The sequence below is a fragment of the Spermophilus citellus genome (assembly GCF_964194105.1).
Source record: "Spermophilus citellus genome assembly, chromosome: 2".
Taxonomy (NCBI): domain Eukaryota; kingdom Metazoa; phylum Chordata; class Mammalia; order Rodentia; family Sciuridae; genus Spermophilus; species Spermophilus citellus.
In genome coordinates, this window is record NC_138183.1 from 143,529,866 (window position 1) to 143,537,962 (window position 8,097).

Consider the following 8,097-nt stretch of genomic DNA (forward strand, 5'->3'; position numbering starts at 1 on the left):
GGAAGGAAACTCCAAAACCCTGAGTTCAAAATTAATATTTCCTCCTCAAAGTTGCTTTTGTCAGGTATTTTGGTCACAGTGACTAAAAGATGACTAACACAAATCTAATTGGTACTCAGAGGTGGAGTCATTGCCCTAACTCCTGACCATGTGTTTTTGAGCCTTTGGAGATTATTGGCAGAAGGATATTAAAAAGGTTTGGCTATTTAGACTAGAGAATGCTTAGAATTTGTAAGCAGAGTTTAATGTTTGATTCTGGTGGGAGCTCAGAAGATCAGAATGCATACAATAAAGTCTGTGCTCATGAGGTTTCAAACCAGAGTGAGGATTATATTAAGAATTGGACTAGAGGTTGCTCATGCTATATTCTGGCTTAAAAAAAAATTATCTACATTTTGCTTATATACTGAGATTTTATGTAAGACTGAATTTAAAGGTAATGGATTCAAAGCCACCAAGGGATGCCAGGGCTGCCGTACCTCCAGCAGCCACCGCCACCAGAAGTGGGCTTTGGGAATGGGCCTCTGGCCACGCGCTGAAGCAATCCTGGATATCTCCAACACCATCCTGCAGGGCGCCTGTGGAGGGCGAGGCAGCGAGCCGCATCTGTGGGCCCACGTTTCTGCTCCTCCAACGTGCCTTCCAGCTCTGATGGGGATAGCAGCTCCATGGACAATGATGACAGCATAGAGCAGGAGATCCAGACGTTTTTGGCTCTGAAGGCACAGTTAGGAAGTCTGCTGGCCAGAGCCGAAAGCTGCTCACAGCCCACCCCAGGCCCACTCTCCCCACCTAGCCCCAGCAGCCAGACCGGTGTCCCCAAGGCCCCTCTCTAAAACCCCAGAACTGCCACTGAGCTGTAGAAGAAAACGCAGAGGTTCTGTGATGTTGTCCACCCCCAAAAAAACAAGGGAGATGAAAGAAAGTGCCCAGGATGGCGACTGCAGACAGGGGCAAGCTCAGCCTGGCCACAGCGGGCAGGACCCATCCAGGCAGGGAAACGTGGGTGAGGCCCCAGGCAGGGAGTGCCAGGCCAGAAGCCAGCCTGTCCCCTCCAGGCCTTTCATGCTCAGTGACATTTGCATGTCGCACGGCCTTGGGGTACAGGGGAAGGCAGAAGAAGGGAGGAGCGTTGGTGAGAGAAAGCTCCGATGACAAGAGCAGCTCACTGGACAGTGACAAGGACCTCGACACGGCCATCAAGAACCTGCTGAGATCCAAGGGGAAGCTCAAGAAGAGGTGCAGGGATCCCCCAGCAGCCTTCAGGAAGAAGATCAGGTTCAGCACCCCTGAGACACAATTGGTGCACACACTGGGAGGCCTCCCGAGAGCCTGGAAGGACAGAGGCCCTTGGGTGCTGAGGAGCTGCTTGTCCATGTCCAGAAGGGACAGAAGGGCATGCCTGGGAGATGACCGCCAGGTGCCTTCAGTGGTACAGCAGAGGGGAGGAAGCTGGGGGGCAAGGACGCAGCCCCAGCTCTCCAGTCCAGGAAGAGACACCTGAAGGGACCCCATTCTCCAAGGAAATAGGAGCCCGTGACCATGCGTGCTCTGCCCCCAGCTCCCTATCTGACGGCGTTCAATGGACAGTGAAGGCAGCATCGAACTGGAGATTAGAAAGTTTTGGGCAGAAAAGGCTAAGGAGTCCGTGAGCAGTTCAGCAGTTCAAGGAGAGGGCCCAGCCCTGCCGGAGGAGCCCTGCAGAAAGGAGCTGGCCCCCGGCTCTGCAGCCTGGCGTGTGCACATGGAGCAGAGGGCCAGGGATAGCCCTCCACTGGCTGAAGGACTAAGGGGCACAGAGAAAGCTGGGGGACCGTGAGCCCCCAGCCTCTTCATCTCTGGCAGGAAGGGCACAGCCCACACAGAGCACACTTCCCACCACCCCGCTGCTGCAGGGATGTGAGCCCACACTGCCCAGGAGTGCAAGTGGGAACCCCTCTGCCAAAGGGTGTCCAGTGAATAAGAGAAATGTCTATGTTCACAAAGAACAGCGCTCGCCCTGTGCTGAGCCCGCAGCCACAGAAAGTGCTTTTGGTCAGCTGCCCAGCTGTGCCACAGAAGGAGCCGAAACCAGAAGCTCCAGAGGAATCTTTCACGTCAACTATGGGAGCCGGAGCTTGCTGTCCCCCACCCGGGACCCCAGGCTGAGCTGGCCCTCCCCTGGAGTAACCTTGTCCACCACAGCCAGCTGCACAGCCCATGGTCACTGAATTCAGAAGGTTGGAGTTCAGCATGGATCGGGGACTTCAGGGGTGAGAAAGAGAAGTAGACCCAGGGGCAGGCCAGGGTACCACACAGCTTCATGTTGGACCCCAGGAAGAAGCTCTCCTTTCCAGGCTTCTCTCCCCTGCTGTCCACCCAGCTGTTCCACTTTGGGAGAGCATCCCCTGGGAAGGCCAGCAGGCCGGCCTCTTCAGTCCCCACCTAGGCCTGCCTCTGCAGGGCCCGTCCTTCTCAGCCTTCAGAGAGACCCAGGCCCGTCACAGCCCCCATATTTGGAAGCCCACACTTGCTCTTGAAGAAGGACAGTGGGCACTGGCCAAGTTGGAAAGCCTGGGCAGGGCTCGGTTTGCAGGACAAGAGGAACTTGGGCTCAGAGGAAGGCATCCTGGACCTGAGGTATGCTCACAGGGTGGTGAACAGGGATGATCAGGACCAGGAGATGCTGGGCAGCGATACCAGTGAATGCAGCGACAGCTCCCTGGAGGACGGTGGCTCAGTGGTGAAGGGCAGAGTCCTCAAGCTATGACGCGCAGCCTGGCCCTGTCCCCTTGTGGAGAGCCGAGTGCGCAGGAGAGTGGCAGCCAGAGTCCTGTATGTAGCTCTGTACATGTGTACAATAACATGAGGTTTATTTAACAGATGTGTCCTGGTAAATATGATTTTTGTAGCTTTTTGTAAATTATTTAAAGTGCTATAAAAATATTTTTGGAAAATGTCGTCTCGATTTTGAAGGGTGTTCCTAACTGCAGCATTCTGTGGTCCACACAGGAGCCGCAGATGAGCACACATTTTGGTTCTTACCGTCACAGCTAGGGTCACCTTGGCCAGGACTCTAGCCAGTTGCTGGTTCAGATGTTCAAGCCTGGGGAGGCTGTAGCCACCCTCTGGGAAGCCCTAAAATGCCCATGTCTGTCGGAAGCTCCCAGAATAGTGTTTTTAATAAAGAACTCACTGGTCCTTAGCAGCCAGAACAGTTCCTCTGAACACTAAGATCACAGCCTTGGATTAGTAAAATATTTCAAAGTACAGTGGCCAGCAAGTGAACTGACCAGCCAGTCTTGGCCTCGTGAGACCCTCACTGAGACAGTGGCACACTCTGCAGCCCTGCCCTCTGGTGTCCAGGCTCCTGCAGTCACTAGGTGATTCTAACATCTAAGTAAACCTCTTTTCTTGGGAGAATTGCTGTCCTCTTTTGATCGTGGGTCTAAAAGATCACACCGCATGTGCATTTAATGGTCCTTTTCTTGATTTGTGCACACGAATGAATAAGCACAGCAATTAGGTGGTTTGGTCCCCAGACACCTTGGCTAGAGCTCAGTGCTGGGGACATGCCTTGCATACCTCCATACCTGCCGTCCAGGAGCTGCAGCCCAGTCAGGGGTCTGACCAGTGGCCGAGCCAGTGCTGCCAATGATCTCCTGCAGCCCGCCTCCTGGGGCAGAAGGGCGCTGGTTGTAGGCCATGGCCTCTGGTCCCTGGGTCAAGGCCAAGTGATGCTGCTGCCTTGGTTTCCTCACCTTCTGCCCTGTGGCACCAAGGTACCCAAGGCCACTGCGAGGACAAGCCATGCTGGCCACTGATGCCCTCCAGTCACCCCAAGTTCTGCGACTCTGGTTCAGCTGTGAGGCAGTTAGCCGGTGATGTTGGTATTCTAATGTGGATGTGAGTCTCTACACCTCCTGTACCCCTGGGTATAAATAGGAACCCACTTCTGTGCCCAGGTGCAGACACCGCCCAGGGTAAGCATCTGCTGGGCGAAGCTGCAGTACTGAGCATCCCAATGTGTGTGTAATAGCTTCCTGTGGCATGTTCATTCACTTAAGTGCTTCTGAGAAAAAACAGCTCCATGTAATCCATGCCCTGACTTTTATTTAATTTTTTAAAGAGTGCTTTTAACTCCTGGAAACAAACATCAGCTCATTTTGTACATAAGAACTTTTTTTAATGAATAAATCAAGCATCATCAACAAGTAAAAAAAAAAAAAAATAAAGGTAATGGATTAATTAATCTCAAGGCAGCCCAGCATTCAGGCAGTGGCATAAATTTTGGTGGCAGGTTTTAATCAGGCTTATTATGAGAAATGGAAGCAAAAAGCAGAGAATTTTAAAATTTATAGTTTGGCCATAAAATTGCAGTTAATTGGAGCCTTGAAAGTCATATATGTTAAAGATATTACAGCCACTTAGGAGATACTAAGTATTTTTCACAGATAATTAAAAAATGTTTTGGGGCATCTCAGGAATTTGCAAGACCTTACTCAATGGAGGCTTAAGAGCCTGAAAGTGAAAATTCCTTCAAGAAATCATGGGTGTGCCTTGCTCACACAGGGGTAATTCTGATTTATAAAGTATCTCCCAAAAGTTTATTTATAAAAAATTGGTACTGAAAAATAGGGTCATTGCTTTGACTACCCTGACCATATGGTTCAGAAGCCTTTGGAGCTTGTTTGCAGGTGAAGAATTTTGAAGAGTTAAAAGATGCAATCTGACTGAGTGTGGGGGCATCTGCTTGTAATCCTAGCAACTCAGGAAGCTGAAACAGAAATATCAGAAGTTTGACAGAGATATGAAAAATTGTGTTCTATATGTGTAATAAGAATTGTGATGCATTCCACTGTCATGTATTTAAAAAGTAAAAACAATTTTTAAAAAAAGAAAGAAATATCACAAGTTTGAGGCAAGCCTCAATAACTTAGGACCTTAGCAACTTAGTGAGACCTGTCTTAAAATAAAAAAAAAAATAAAAGGATCTAGTGGCATAGCTCAGTGGTGAAGCATCCCTGGGTTAAATCTCTTGTACCAAAGAGAGAGAAGGAGACAGAGAAAGAGATTAAAGGTGCAAGCTGGAAAAACTTTAGAATAGTAAGCAGAACTTAATGGGCAATTCTAGTAGGAGCTCAGCAGATCACAAAGCCAATAAGACTGTGGAGAGTAAACACTGGGCTCATGATATTTTAGAAAAGGAGGACTCTCGTGGAAATTGTACTAGAGACTACTCATGTTAAATTCTGGCAAAGAAGTAGCTACATTTTCCCCATGTATTGAGGCTTCTTGTGAGACTGAATTTAAATGTGATGTTCTAATTAACCTGACAAAGGAAATTTCAGGGGATGCCATAAATATTCCTGGCATCCTTTATCCAAGTTTACTGTGATAATGAGGAGCAGAAAGCAGAGCAGAAAGATTAAAAAAAAAAAAAAACAGGCACTTTGGCCAGAAAAGTAGAAGCAAAAATGGAGCTAAAGAAGATGTGGTTGTTAAAGAGATTATACTTACTACAAAGATTCTTAGCACTTTACAAAGAGACACTAGGAAACTGGCATGAGGGCATCTTAGGAATTGGCAAGACCACATTCATCTCAGGCTCAAAGGTGTAAAAGTAAAAATTCATTTAAAAGACCATGGGGACACCCTTCTTGAGAAAGGGGTCCTTGAAATTTGTTTTACTGTGGAGCCAAGCAGACACCCAGAGAATGCTGCAGCTATGATACCAGGAGGATTGGCTACTTCTGCATGAATGCAAGATGCTGAATTTAGGGGGTCAGGGAGACTTTTACCAGAATTTAAAGGAAAGCCTTGGAGGCCAGGTGAAGCGAAACAGGGTGAGAATCCCTGCAGGTATCCCCTAAAAGGTTAATGTGTGAAGATATGAGAAGAAAGTCAAATCTACAGTGGAGAACTCCAATATTAAGAGATGCTAGGAATGTCTGCTGCTGCAACCTGCATAGCTGTTAATTCAGGACAACCAGAGGGGGTGATGAGGGGATGAAGAAAAGACAAACAGGCACACAAATAAAGAAATCTAGGGCTTGGTGGATCACTAAACTCTGGTAGGGAGATAGTGACCCAGAACCAGCTCAGCATGTTTATTATATAAGATTTTTCTTAGGGGATCAGGTACCAGGGATTGAACTCTGAGGCACTCAACCACTGAGCCACATCCCCAGCCCTATTTTGTATTTTATTTAGAGACAGGGTCTCACTGAGTTGCTTAGTGCCTCTCCATTGCTGAGGCTGGCTTTGAATCCAAGATCCTCCTGTGTCAGTTCCCAAGCTACTGGGGTTAGAGGTGTGCATCACTATGTCCAGCTATTATATCAGTTTTAACTTCAAAAGGGTTATTGTGAGAAAGTTTCTTCTAAACAAGCAGAGCCAAGGTCATAGGTATGAGCAGCCCAATTATAATTGTCAGCTTGCATCTATAATTTTCTACCCCCAGGCAGCTGTTGTCTGAACTTCTAGGTCAAAAACTGATAGTCCCCTGGCTAACACAGAACCTCCTTTTGGACAGGGCATAACCAAAGCAACTGGGTCTCCATTGGCAGCTTTTCACTGAGAGTTCCCAGTAGAGGCATCACTTTTTTTTTTTTTTTAAGAGAGAGTGAGAGGGGGAGAGAGAGAGAGAGAGAGAATTTTTAATATTTATTTATTTTTTAGTTTTCGGCGGACACAACATCTTTGTTTGTATGTGGTGCTGAGGATAGAACCCGGGCCGCACGCATGCCAGGCGAGCGCGCTACCGCTTGAGCCACATCCCCAGCCCCAGAGGCATCACTTTTGCAGGAAATTTCAAGGACCATAACTCAGTCATTGCTCTTGACAGTCTACTAAGGTAAACTGCATGAATCAAGCAGAGACATGCCAGGAAAGAGGTCATGTGGGCTGCAACCATCAAGGTGATAGGGACAGCTACACAAGTCCTTTGGATTAAATTAGATTATGAGAGTTTTAAACTAATGTAGGGTAAAACTTAGAGGAAGCAGGTCACTAGCAGCATAACTTTGGGGTTTCTACTTTGCCCCTGATGAGCAGGGTGCGCTCTCTGCTCTCTGCTCTCTTCTCTCTTCTCTCTTCTCTCTCTCTCTCTCTCTCTCTCTCTCTCTCTCTCTCTCTCTCCTTCCTGATTGTCACATCCTGAGCTGCTTTCCTCCATCATGTCCTTGCCATAATGTTTTGTCTCACCTATGGAGAAGTGGACCCAGGGCTATGGAGTTGGCTGACCATGTAACTATCCCCTGAAACCATGATCCAAAATAAACTTTTCCTCCTCTAAGATGTTCTTGTCAGATATTTTGGCCTCAGCAGTGAAAAGCTGACTAAAACAGCATTCCCAGAGCATATTTTCCAGGGTTTCTTTCAGCATACTCTATCAAACACTCAGAAGCCATTGAAGGTTTTGTCCACGGTGTTCTGACTACTGCTTGAGCTGACAGCAGAGTTTGGTGTCATCCATGAGGTATTAGTTATGCAGAAATGAAGAATGCTAGAGCTAGGGGTCACTGAGGCTTCCCCTGAAATTTCAAAGGAAGGCCTAGAAGGCCAGACAACAAGTAGCAGGGTAAAAATTCCTGTAGACTGGCCCCACGAGAGCAATGTGTGAGGCTAGAAGGGTGAAGCCAAAGCTCGAATGGCAACTCCAGAAGTTAAGAGATGCCAATAACATGGATTATCTGCCAAAGAAAGCAGCCAGCTATGGAGAGAGCAGGTCTTAGTGAGGCCACATGAGCTGCAACCTTCAAAACCAAAGAAGCAGGGATTCCCAGATCACATCTCAGATATTGGATGTGGAGCAACAGGAAAATTTTCCCCAGTGCATTTCAGTCTTGTTCTGGTTCCATTCCTTCTATATTTCTGTTCCCCCATTTTTGAATGAAAATTTTTACTCTGTGCCATTGTACTGTTACAGATCAAGAGCCCACCATCTCCATGGTCAAGGCAGCTATGGAGGTGCTTAGTGAACAGTTCTTATAATTACACCTAAAGATTCCATACATGTCACTCAGAGTAGCAGGCATAAGTTTATTAGAAGAAATAGGAAAAGGGGAAAAGGAGATACTCACAAGGAATGGGTCTCTTAGAGAAGAGAGGGATTTT

The 8,097-nt window shown here is 47.6% G+C and overlaps 1 pseudogene across 1 annotated transcript; it reads left to right on the forward strand.

Moving 5' to 3' along the window:
• Nucleotides 1–439: 439 nt before the first annotated feature.
• Nucleotides 440–2,749, forward strand: LOC308641635 (protein phosphatase 1 regulatory subunit 26-like; annotated as a pseudogene). Its single transcript has one exon. The product of its transcript is annotated as a protein phosphatase 1 regulatory subunit 26-like (transcript).
• The last annotated feature ends 5,348 nt before the right edge of the window (nucleotides 2,750–8,097 follow it).